The sequence below is a fragment of the Scardinius erythrophthalmus genome (assembly GCF_964197995.2).
Source record: "Scardinius erythrophthalmus genome assembly, chromosome: 24".
Taxonomy (NCBI): Eukaryota; Metazoa; Chordata; class Actinopteri; order Cypriniformes; family Leuciscidae; genus Scardinius; species Scardinius erythrophthalmus.
The window spans coordinates 6,889,052-6,902,817 of NC_138244.1; positions in this window are offsets into that span (position 1 = coordinate 6,889,052).

Genomic DNA, 13,766 nt, shown 5'->3' on the forward strand with positions numbered 1-13,766 from the left:
CCCTAATAAACATCTAGAAAATGCAATAGATATCGATGAGCTACTGAGCTTATTTAATTCACTGTGTACCAACGCTCTTGACATTGTTGCATCTTGGAGACTTAAAGGTATAGCGGAGGATCTTTACGAATTTTAAGATCTAGATAAGACCCGCCCTCTCCACTTTTTGAAAAGTTTGATTGATTCACCAGAATGATTGACAATTAGGAGGACCAATAGTATAGGTGTTCCACCCGGAAGTAAAAAATCCTCCGCTATTCCTTTAAATGTCAGAAAAATAGAACTGAAGCTTGGCTAAATAGTAACACTTGTCACTTAAGACAACTCTGCCAAAGAGCGGAGCGGAGATGGAAAAAGGATAAGCTACAGGTGTCATATGACAGTGGTTCCCAACCTTTTTCCTTGGGGCCCCCCTCCGTGTACATATTTAAAGGGTTAGTTCACCCAAAAATGAAAATTCTGTCAGTAATTACTCACCCTCATGTTGTTCCAACCGCGTAAGACCTTCGTTCATCTTCGGAACACAAATAAAGAAATTTTTGATTAAATCTGAGTGCTGGATCACTTCTCCATAGGCTGCTGGGTGACCGAAACTTGCTGGCCCAGAAAAGTTATTAAAGAGATCGTTAATATAGTCCAAGTGACTACAGTGGCTTAATCTTAAGTTTATCAAGCGACGAGAATACTTTTTGTGCGCAAAAACAAACAAAAATAACGACTTTATTCCACTTTTCATTTCCTTCTCTCTGGGCCTCTAGTTGGTTCACGTAGTGTTTTTGCGCTGCGCGGCAGGGTAGGTAGGATTTTTCTAAAAGAAAAAACATTCCAAATTGGTTTAAACTGTCTTTATATACCAATACATAATTAAAATGTATTACTCTGAAAAAGAGAGTATAAAAATCAAGTCTCTGTAGACCTCTCACGACTGTTGTAAACACAGCTAATTATTTCCATTCACTCCACCCCCTCCCTTCTGAGCTCCTTCCAAAGCCACGCCCCCAAAACACATGAACGCGCAACGCCAAACGCTCAGGCTCAGCTGGAAGACGCATTTATTTACCTGAGACGAGTGGAGAGGAAGAAGCGCAGTGCATGCAGTGACATCATGTCAGAATCACATGTAACAAAATACCTAACTTTATCACTATAAATATAAACATAAGATTTCTTTTAGTACTCACTATCAAGCTAGCATATCGATACAGGTAAAGTTTAAAATATACTTTGTTTGATTCGGTAACAAGATATATTTATTGGTAACGAGCTATATTTATAAGGCAAAGCTAAAAACAGGTTGCATAGATACACGTTTTTCCATTACCATCAGTTACACTGTGATGAAGGTGAATTTCGTGTAAGATTCATAACATATACGGTGTTTTGCATGTAAGAGTTTCCATGATGAAAACATTGTTGACTCTAATGAGGACTACACTCCGGAGACAAGTACCGCATCGTCGGTTCAAGGACAGGTCCACTCCGGGGTCGAGGGCAAAGCAGAGGAGGTCGTTCAAGAGTGCGGGCAACCAGGGTCCGAGGAAGTAGTTTTTCCCTTGTTTGCCTTCGCTGAATGCATATGCAGGTGCTTTGAAATTTGAATGCTCTTTCTCTGCCATAATTTTACTCTTCGTAGGTTCCGCGCCTCCTCAAATGAAACGGGTGCGCGCGCATATGGGCAGATCTAGCAACAGGGGTGGTAGCCATGGATGCGAGACTGAGTGACAATCGCCCAAACCAATCAATTGTTTCGTCCCGAATGGAAATAATGAGCTGTGTTTATAGAGCTGGTAAGTGCTGCCCCTTCCGCTAACCCCACTGGACCTCTAGGTTGAAAAATCATCAATGCAAGTGAATGGGAGAAAATAATTATTTTCTGGTCCCGTTTGAATTGTGCCATGAATGTGAACATATGTTGTCTGTGAATTTTTTCGTGTAAAGAATGCTACAATTTAGCTGGTAGAAGTTTGATACGGTTAGACTTTGTGTGAGAGCACTTTGTGGACTACAACTCTTCGCTGCTTTCGACGCGTTTGAAACGTCACCACCACTCGCATACAGACACTAGCTCACGGATCCCGCTAAACATGGCTGTGTCTTTGGTGCACTTCACCACCTTATTTCAGGGAGAGGACAAAATCGTTGAGGTTGGCGAAAACCACGGGTAAGTCAACTTTATGGGGTGACGTCACATAGGCGACATGTAGTTTTTCTCGTTATGTCTTTTCCACAACTGCTAGCCGAAGAATCATACCATATACTGTCAAACTCGTAACATGAAAAGTTATATAAAAAATTCACAGACAACATATGTTCACATTCATGGCACAATTCAAACGGGACCAGAAAATTATTATTTTCTCCCATTCACTTGTGTGGGATATTTTGCGCGCAGTGAGATGGTTGGAACTCAACTGGCCTAATTCTTCTGTCAGAAAGAACTGCAGCTACTCCAAGTTAACTTGTCCATCTTCAACGTTTATTAGGTCTTAAAATTGCAGGTTTTGTGTGGATATATGTATCAAAGTGGTTTCTGTAAGGAACAAAATAAGGATAAGTATAAATGATAATATGACATGAAAGAATATACACAGATAAGTTTAAGTTATATGAAATATCAGCAAACCAGAGCTTATTACAATATATGTATTCTAAATGCAGCTGCATTAAACAGATCGATCTGCCGCTGCAGCTATCAAGAGGTGTCCGTTTACAAATGTGTGTGCACTGCTCTAGCACTCCCGTGCGCTCGTTATCACATAACTAATACGCCGATAAGACATCGATAAATGTTTTAATCAACATATGACATGCAACTCCCTTTCCCGAATGAATAAACATCGTTGACAAAATACAACAGGATGACTCGTACACGCGCGAGCGCTGTGCTTGATTGTAGCTATGTATATTGACAATAATATTTCTGAGGTAAAATAAACTGAATCACGCTCTGACACTCTATGAAAAACGTCTACAATGACATTAAATATTTCTACTTACATAGTTATGAACGCACAGCAATACCACACAAGGGAAAAGACTTTTAGAAAGAAAATAAACAATGCCAGTAAACTCCGTATAACTTTTGTACTGGATGCTGCCGAATGAAACTTTCTGCGCATGAATCAGGCAAGTCTGAACAAGTTCGACTTGCGCATGCGTGAGGCGGGGAATTTTGTACAGCCGCCCCACAAATTTACACAGGAAATTTGTAAGTTCACAAAATGTCCCAACTTAACTAATGGTGCTATGAACTAAACTTTAGGCATTTCAGGTAACACAATGAGTTTAGCAACAGGGCGGACATATGTTTTGCCCTTGATGTCAACTTCGACGGCTCTTATTGCACCGTCATCGCTTGGTAGGACTCGGGTTACCCTACCGACAGGCCATTGTGCTCTGGGAAGTTGAAAGTCCACAATCAATACAACCTGATTGACTGCTAGGTGTGGTGTAATGTTCTGCCACTTCTGCCGAAGCTGAAGACTGGGTAGGTAGTCTCTGAGGAACTGGGTCCAGAAGTGATCGGCGATTACTTGGCTGTGTCTGTAGCGACGCCGTCCAAGTAGATTGCTGGGTAGGGCCTGACACAGCCTGAGGTAGGGAAGCGTCCCGCCGCCCCATAAGCAGCAAATTGGGGGTAATAGGGTCAGGATCTGCTGTATCAGATGATACGTACCCCAGGGGTTTTGAATTTACAATGCCTTCCACTTCGATTAATACTGTGGTAAGGACTTCCTCCGAGACGATGTGATCTTTCAGAACGACTTGGAGGGCAGCCTTGACTGATTTAATTTCCCTCTCCCACACTCCCCCGAAGTGAGGTGCATGAGGTGGGTTGAATTGGAAGGAAATTTTTTGTTTGGCTAGTTGCTCTTGGAGCGATGCTTTCATTTCGGCAAAGGCTTCAGAGAGCTCATGCTCTCTCCCCTTGAAGTTGGTGCCTCTGTCGCAGATCTCTCAAAGGGCTTACCTCTCCTTGCTATGAAGCGTCTGAGGGCTAGTAAAAATGAATCTGCATCCATGCTGCATAACAAGTCGAGATGTATGCATCTTGTAGTGAGACATTTAAATATTATGCCCCATCTCTTTTCTTGCCGTCTGCCAATTTTGATTACATAGGGGCCAAAACAATCAACTCTTGTGGACCAGAATGGAGGTTGGTTAATTCTCAGACGGGAAGCAGGCAGGTCTGCCATTTTAGGTACAATGGGCTTGCCACGCCATTTCCTACACTCGCATTGTCTCTGGTACTTTTTTACCACCTGGCGGCCTCTGAGAACCCAATAGGTTCGTCTTAGCTCTGCGAAGACTCTTTCTGGACCTGCATGCATCAGGCGGTTATCAAAGTCTTGGATTAGCAGTTTTGTTATGGGGTGTTCTGGTGCCAACACAATAGGGTGAAGTGCATCCTCTGGCAGTGTTGCAGCTTTGCGTAATCTACCACCCACTCTAATCAGATTAAGATGAGGATCAAAAGTTGGAGCAAGGGAGTGTAATCGACTGTTTGAATGCACAGATTTATTGGCTTTAAGGGCATGTACTTCCTTAGGAAAACTTTCAGTTTGTGCACGTCTGAGTACAGCAGTTTCAGTCTCTATGCGTTCTGTGGCAGACATAGGGAGAGACTGATATGTGGTCATGATGAGGTTGTCCCATGATTTGCAGTTATCTACATCAGGTAAAGAGGCATCACTGATTGTGACATTACCACAGAATGTGGATTTACGGAGTTCTTCTGAATCTTCTACTGGCACTGATAGGTGGATTGGCCAGTGGTCTGGAGATTGGTGCAGAAATTCTGGACCTTGCTTCCATCTGCAGGTGTGGGACAGATCTATGAGGGTTTTACCCCAAGTTATATCGTCAGCAGGGTTGTTATTTGAGTCCACATATTTCCAGTTCTCATATCCAACGAGGTCTTGAATCTCTGCGATTCATGTACCAACAAACACTTTATAGTTGCATGACTCAGACTGTATCCAGTGTAATACGGTTGTTGAATCGGTCCACATGATTGTCTGTCTGAGGTTGAGTGTAAGTTCTGTGTTCAGTGTTTTGGCTAGCTGAGCTCCAGACAATGCTGCACAGAGTTCAAGGCACGGAATGGAGAGTTGCTTCTTGGGTGCCACCCGTGACCTCGCCATGATGAATGCAATTTGGACATCATCACCTGTTTCCACCCGTAAATAGGCTACAGAGCCATATGCCTTCTCCGAGGCATCACAGAAGACATGCATATCGATAATGGAAGAGGTGTTGTTGCATGCTGGTGTGTAACACCTAGGCAGTGTTATTCTCTGTAGGTTTGGAAGCTCTTCTTCCCAAGCGTGCCATTCTGAGAAGAGGTCAACTGGCAGAGGTTCATCCCAACCTCCAATCCTCTTCCATAGTGATTGCACCATGATTTTGGCCCTTGTGGTGAACGGAATAATGTAATCTAGTGGGTCATACTGGCTTGCCAGGATGCGATAGACATCTCTCATTGAGGTTTCCCCACTTGTTGACACAGGCCTGTGTTTATAACCTAAAGTGTCCTGGGAACAGTGCCACACTAGGCCGAGGGTCGACTCTTGTGGATCAGTCTTGTTTGCAGAAAGCCACCGCTCGCAGCCTACCGATTTGGCTTCGGCGGGTAGATGTGCAATCACATTGGGAACATTGCTAGCCCACTGCCTTATGTCGAAACCACCAGCTGCTAACAATGCTCTCATTTTGTCAATGAGTTTCTTAGCCTGATGCTGAGACTGGAGAGATTGTAAACAATTGTCCACATAGAAAGACTGCTGGACAGACTTAACCACATCTTCATTGCCTTCACTGTTGTCTCTGACATGTCTCTGGAGGGCATAAGTAGCGCAGCATGGACTACAGGTGGTCCCAAATGGTAACACTCGCCATTCATAGATGTCTGGGTTTCAATCTCTTTCCATGTTTCTCCAGAGAAAGCGGAGCAGTGGCTGGTCTTCAGGTAACAGTCTGATCTGGTGGAACATGGCTCGTATGTCTCCACTTATCGCAACGGCATACTCTCTGAACCTGAGCAGGACTCCCAGCAGTGGTGGACCAAGAGTGGGACCAGGGAGTAGATTGTCATTTAGGCTCATTTGATTGTAGGTGAAAGAGCAATTGAATACTACCCGGGCTTTGTCATTGTGAAGCACAATGTGGTGAGGAACGTACCATGAATCACCGGATTTGTCAGCTTCTGGGTTGGTTATTCGAACTGCATAACCTGCCTCCTCAAGCTTGTGTATCTCTTTGTCATACACATTTGCCAGATCAGGATTATTAACAAGGCGACGTTCTGTAGCTCTTAAAAGAGCCATGACAGCATTTGGTGGTGCTTGGAGTTTAGCTGCGTCTCGCTTATGAAGTAATGGGGTAGCATAGCGGGTTACACCATCAACTGTAACATGCACCATTTTCTCCTCCAATATTGCCAGTGCAGCTTTATCTTGTCTGGAGCAGACTACTTCTTTCTCATTCCTTAGTGGCAGTAGGTCAAGCTGCCACAACCGCTCAACATGTTGACGTAACTCTTGTGTAGGAGGAAGGAATGTGGTATGGAGGCATGAGCTTACATTTGAGGGTTGCTGGAGAGAGGTTGTTGGCCCTTGAACTGTCCAGCCAAGAAGAGTGTGTACAGCTACAGGGCTACCAAGCGGCCCCATACGGATTGGGCAGTTTGGTGTGATCAGCTGTGGATAATCTGATCCTATGAGTAGCAAAGGCTGCACTTTAGTGAAACCTTTCAAAGGAATGTCCCTTAAGTGACCATATCTTCTTTTCAGTGAATTCACAGGACAAGACTGTTCAGCCAGGTTGAGCTCTTCGGCTGTAAATGCTCCTTGGATTTGATGTTTCACATTTGGACGTGATATCGCAGATACCTCAAAGGAGACTGCATTTCCTCTTAGCTGAACAAGGTCTTGTCTTATTATTCTAAGAGTCAAAGTTTCTTCTGATCCTTTTAAGCCCAGAAGCTTGACTGCTGCTGGCAGAATAATTGTTCTTTCCGAACCATCATCTAACACAGCATGCGTGTCCATGAACCTTTTACCACTGTGAAGTCTTACTGGGACAACTTTCAACATCACTCTGCCTGAATGACTGGCCTGATCCAAGTAAACTTGAGAAGTGGCTGTGCTCACTGTGAGTATGCTTTGTTTTTCCGCAGTAAAATTGCAACTTCATGCAGAACAGGCAGGTGGAGTCCTCCACAGGTAGAGCAAGTTTTCTTGAGCGTGCAGCTGTCCTGTTTGTGACCTCGTCCACACCTCCAGCATTTATTTTGCTCTTTAATCCAGCTTTCTCTTTGTGTGTGGTTTAACTTGCAAAAGGCTGCACAAGCATTGAGATAATGCTCATGGTTGTTGCAGTAGGGACAAAAGGGCTTAAAGCGATCCCACTTTTTTACTGTAGCTGCTATTTTAGTGTCTGTGAGGGAACTGGAGGGCAAATTGATGACTTTATGTTGTTCACTGCCTGTGAGAATTGTGGCTGCCTTGACTTTGGGATATGAAAGAGGTTTCTGCTCTCGCCGAAAGGGCTCTGCATGCGCTGGCCCTGTTACACGCCTAGATATTTGAATGGCCTGAGCCTTCCTATCCAGCCACTCAGCAAATTCTGGTAGTGTGTAAGTCCTAGAACTGCCGCTCACAATGATGTGCTTGTTGAGACAGTACTCTATGAATGAGTCTCTATGGCTGACAGGCAGTTTGGTCAGTAGAGTGTCAACGTGGGAGCCACACTGCAGTTCGTATCTAGAGGGTCCATCCATCGTGTTCAACATGCCCACCATTGTGTTAACAGCTGCCGCAAAGTCTTCAAATCCCTGAGCATCACCTGATCGAATAGCTGGTGCATTGAGGATAGCTCTCAGCTCGCTCTGAATTAACTGTCTTGGTTGACCGTATCTCTGTTCAAGAGCCTGCATAGCACTGGTGTAAGGAAATGGGCTATTGACATATCCCTTAGCTACCTGGTAAGCAGCGGGCAGATGTAGATGATCCAAAAGCACTTGATATTTATAGTCCTCTGTTAGATGTCTGTGTGGGCCAAGGATGCTGTCCAATCCTTTCTTGAGCATAAGAAAATCACTCTCTTTTCCTGAGGAGAAGACTGCCAGTTTTGGTTTGGGTATGCCATAGGAGGATGCAATGGCCAATTCCATTAGCCCAGGTGTCACAGGATTGACAGGAAAATAATACTGTGGTTGTGGTCCAGGCCAAGGAGGTGGAGGCAGAGGCAGTGATTGATAAGGACGTTGAGGATGCATCGTTGGTTGCGCTGGAACAGGCTGAACTAGAGCTGGAACAATATGTTGGTACTGTGACTGCAGTGAGGCTGGCGCAGATGGTACAGTAACTGGCTGACGTTGGGGCTGCACATAAGAATGCGCAGGCTGTACAGCAGCTGATTGATGATGCGGTGGCTGTATGCGGGCTGGTGCTGGCTGCACTGAAATTGGCTGATACTGTGGCTGTACCTGAGGATAGGCTGGCTGAACAGGCTGAGCAGCTGTGGGGGGCCATGAGTCTGATCGTCAGAGTTCAGCAAATGGTCTCTGAGGCTGTGGCCCAGGCAGGGAAGATACACGAGCTGTAAAAGGTGGACGTATGCTTGGTTGCGACTGCAGCAGCATGGAGGGCTCGTGGTAAATTGTTTTCTCATATTGTGGCAGCCCGGTCTCACCCCAAAACGTCACATACTGACGCGTCTTGACCAAACGGCAATATACGACGAAAAGGGTACCCCTAAAACGTCCATATGAGACGAAGACATAAGCGCACCAGCAGCGCCTCTTAGCGGTACCCTAACGCATACCTAAACCTACCCATAACCCGAATAGTGACATACGGACGTTTTAGGGGTACCCTTTTCGTCGTATATTGCCGTTTGGTCAAGATGCGTCAGTATGTGACGTTTGGGGGTGAGACTGTGTTAATTGTGGGGACGATGCTACAGTCACAGAGGGTTCTAATCCAGTGTTACTGAGTTCAATGTGAGGAAGACTCTCATAGTGTCCGTAAGCAGGAGATCTAGATGCAAAGGATGCCTGTCTCGCACTGTCCTTTCTGATTTGAAGCTCTCTCATCTCACTGCTTAAATCTTTCCACCGGGCCTCTAAGTGATGCAGCTTTCCACTTTCAAAGTCTCTGTCCCTGGGAGCAGGAGTAATATAGCCCTGGCTTGTATGGGAGATTCCTGCAGCGACCTCGGCTGGAGAAGAATGAACATGACGTGGAAGTGGATAATCAAACACATAATCCTCCAAGTAGGTGGGCACCCGCCGGGTACGACTTGGAAGAGGATCTGGCACTTGTTCTGCCTCGTAGTAATCTCTGGATGTAGCCATAGCGCAGCTGATGTCCCTATCCGGCTCGAAGGACCAATTTGTGGGATATTTTGCGCGCAGTGAGATGGTTGGAACTCAACTGGCCTAATTCTTCTGTCAGAAAGAACTGCAGCTACTCCAGAGTTAACTTGTCCATCTTCAACGTTTATTAGGTCATACAATTGCAGGTTTTGTGTGGATATATGTATCAAAGTGGTTTCTGTAAGGAACAAAATAAGGATGATAAGTATAAATGATAATATGACATGACAGAATATACACAGATAAGTTTAAGTTATATGAAGTATCAGCAAACCAGAGCTTATTACAATATATGTATTCTAAATGCAGCTGCATTAAACAGATCGATCTGCGCTGCAGCTATCAAGAAGTGTCCGATTACAAATGTGTGTGCGCTGCTCTAGCACTCCCGTGCACTCGTTATCACATAACTAATACGCCGATAAGGCATCGATAAATGTTTTAATCAACATATGACATGCAACTCCCTTTCCCGAATGAATAAACATCGTTGACAAAATACAACAGGATGACTCGTACACGCGCAAGCGCTGTGCTCGATTGTAGCTATGTATATTGACTAGGCCTGTCACGATAGTCGATAAGTCGATTAATCGCACGATAAAAAAAAAATGAGCTCGATAATTTTTCCGGCCGCGATAATTCCATTTGCATGCTTGTTTGTTTTCCTCGTCTCTCTCTCTCTACCAAAGAGACTGGATGACCGCTCTCGCTCGGTTCTTTAGCGTATAGGAGGAGTGAACCTTCTTGTTGTCAGTTGCATGGTCTTTGTGTGGGACGGCGGCGCCGCGGCGCTTGTCAGTCACATGGTCTTTGTATGGGAAAGCGCCGGCGGGACTGTTTGCGGCTACTGCCGGGAGAGAGAGAAGACGCTAGTTGTGAGTTGCGACAGCGAGCCCGATCACATGAAAATGCATATCTATACCGCGAATGTTATTTCTCGTGCCATTTATACGCCAAAAATAGTTTTTGCGTGCATATGATACACTCTTTATGGCGTGTAATACGCACGCACTCCTCACCCCTAATCCTAACCAAGTATTTTCAGTGCGTAGCATGCACGCAATAAAGTGCGTCTCTGTCTTCCCGACAGTACACAATCACTTGACAAAGTAACAGGAGTAACAGTGCAAAATTGTGCGATATAGCTTGTTGAGGCTTTTTTTTTTTGTTGTTTACAAAGGTCCTAACTGTCAGTTTTGCCTGTTATGGAATGTATCACTATTTAATAATGTCTAAAGCCTAATGTTTAATATTTTTTGAAGTGCAATTTTGTTTCATTTTATTTATTAACAGACATTTATTTTGTTAACAGACACTAAGAGTCCATTGCTTTCATTGTTTTTGGTTGTTTTGTTCATTTTTTTTGGATATTTAAAATGTTTTCCGTTTTCAATGTTTAATATTCTTTAGAAATAAAAGTTTATAGATCATTGAAAAGGTGTACCTGCATTATTATGTCATTATAATTATATTAAATGAAAATGGTCTCAGTACGACAATATTATCGTTTATCGCGATAATTTCTTGGACAATTTATCGTCCAGCAAAATTTGTTATCGTGACAGGCCTAATATTGACAATAATATTTCTGAGGTAAAATAAACTGAATCACGCTCTGACACTCTATGAAAAACGTCTACAATGACATTAAATATTTCTACTTACATAGTTATGAACGCACAGCAATACCACACAAGGGAAAAGACTTTTAGAAAGAAAATAAACAATGCCAGTAAACTCCGTATAACTTTTGTACTGGATGCTGCCGAATGAAACTTTCTGCAAAGTTCGACTTGCGCATGCGTGAGGCGGGGAATTTTGTACAACTTGCATTGACGATTTTTCAACCTAGAGGTCCACTTGGGGTTTTACGGATGGGCGGGACTTACCAGCTCTATTGCAGATTAAAAGGTCTACAGTCACTCGATTTTATACTCTCTTTTTCAGAGCACTTACATTTTAATTATGTATTGGTATATAAAGACAGTTTAAACAAATTTGAAAAAAAGTTTTTTATAAAAATCCTACCTACCCTACCTTTAATACAAATTACATTTGATTTTTTCCAAAGGCTTTAAAATACAAAATAGTCTGGTCCCTGTAGGAGCTCACTATTCAAAGACATCCCTTGGAAACTTGCAGCACAGTCAAACACCTCTCTCAGTTTCTTCTTCTGTGGACGGTACACCTCATTGTGAGGTATATACCAAATTTGACCATCTTGACAACTTAAATGTGATGTAGGCACTTTGACTGTGTAACCTTTGCTTAGCATGTCATTCATGAAGTTTTTGTACTCTTCATGAAAGGAGCGATTTTTTTGTTCCAAGGGTTCCATTTTTCCATTGTTAGGCATTTGGACAACCGTTTTCTTGATTGGCAGGTCTTTTTTTTATTTTTATTTTTATTTGACAGGGACATTGCCCAACAAATGTGTTGCACAGACCGGAGATAGCTGCAAGCTCATTTTCATCTGTAGTCCCTGGGCAGAGGCAAAGTGACAGCAGGTTTATACAGTGCACAATGAGCATTCTTACTGATGAGTTCATTCACAATATAAAATACAGATACAGCACCTACAAAAGTATCACCTCAACTAACATGCAATTACAATATTTACAGTATTTACAATTATTACATTTTTTTTCCAGTTTTTTCATATAAAATAAGAATAAGAATATTACCTTCTTACATTTTTAACAGTACCCCAATTTACCAGTTTTGTGTTAATGATCGCAAATCTGACCGTCTTTCAACCACTTCTTCAGGTTAAATTTAAACTGTTGCAAGGTACTACTCTCTCGAACAGTAAATGGCAACAAGTTCCACATCCCTGCAGCTTTCACAGAGAAGCAATTCTGTCCCAAACCTAGAGGACCTAAAGTTGACATAACAATCTCCTCTGGAGGAGACTCGCATTGTTCAAATACAGTAGTGGTACCACTACTGTAACATTGTGAAGAAATATAAATGATTAACGTTTGAAAATTTCGTTTTGTTTTCGATTGTTAGTTTAGTATACAAAATTCATCATGATTTGGCCCCAAGAGTGTTTGTGAAATCTTGTGAAGAGGCAGGACTTAGAACAATGCGAGCCTCCTCCAGAGGAGATTGTTATGTCAACTTTAGGTCCTCTGCCTTTGGACAGAATGGATCACGAACCATCGTGAGGAACTGATTGGTTTTGCAACAGAGTGAGAGAATGGACAGAAATACTTGTTTTGATAGAGTCAGAAGGACAAAAAAAGCTGGTGTTGCTGTTACCTGAAGTTTACATCAGGGAAGAGGGTGAAGGCCACGGCCTCTGAGACTGAACTCAACTGATTCTCTTTCCCATCAGAAACAGCTCTGAGCTCCAGTCCTTCATGTGGAGATCAGAGCAGATCTCTGTCTTTCAACTGCCTCCTTTATAGTCAATAACTAAAACTAGCAGAATTAAAATTCTGTGCTTTCTGAGAGTATGGATATGACACCTGGATTCGAGAGGAGTATAACATTTACTTAAACCTGTTGTTATAGATTTACATGGTGTGCAAAATGTGTATGATGAGATTCATAATGAAACATTTGTATCTGTTATTAGTGCATGCATCTATTGGGGGACTTTGTAAACATTGTGAACATGCAGAGTAAAAACTCAATGCGTTTATAACTTTAATAACCCACCAAAAACTACAGGGTGTTTCATGTCAAAGTAAAAATTATAATGATACACAAAATTTAAGGAAATACAGTAAAATAATAGGGCAAAAGCAAAGTTAATTGATCATATAAATCTGTTTTATTTCAAGCACATAAACACTGTTCTGTTTTGATTAAGCAAAAACTGTGACAATGCTGCTCTCGTGTGGTGAGTGTGAAATATAAATGATGATGTGAAACAGGGTTTTTGGCCATATCGATGGTTGCACCACATTAAATAGGCTATGTTTGCTTAGCTTGGGCCTCTGAATAAAAATGTTGTTCTAATTTTTTTTTCTCCTGGAATTTGAGCTTCATATTCTCACTATCCTATGGGCCTTGTAGGCTAGCTAATGAAATATAATAGGCCTAGTCTACTTAACAAAAAACAGGAATGGAAACGTTTTAAAAAAAGATTTTTAGATATTCAACGAACTGTTCCATTTCTGTCAAGCCTGTGTCTGGGGCGTTACATGGTTATAATCTTAAAGCTTCCGCTAAGAAACATAGTCCATTACAACACTGCAACAATTACAATATTAGTTTATATTATTATTAATTAACTAAGCAATTAAAATAGATTTAGTAACAATGTCGATTATTAAACAATTTAAGTTAGGCTACTTGTCATATATCTTAAGTTCACTCTCATTGTGTCACAGGCTACAGCTTGTTTTTCTTCCTATGGATGCTTTTTGTTTTC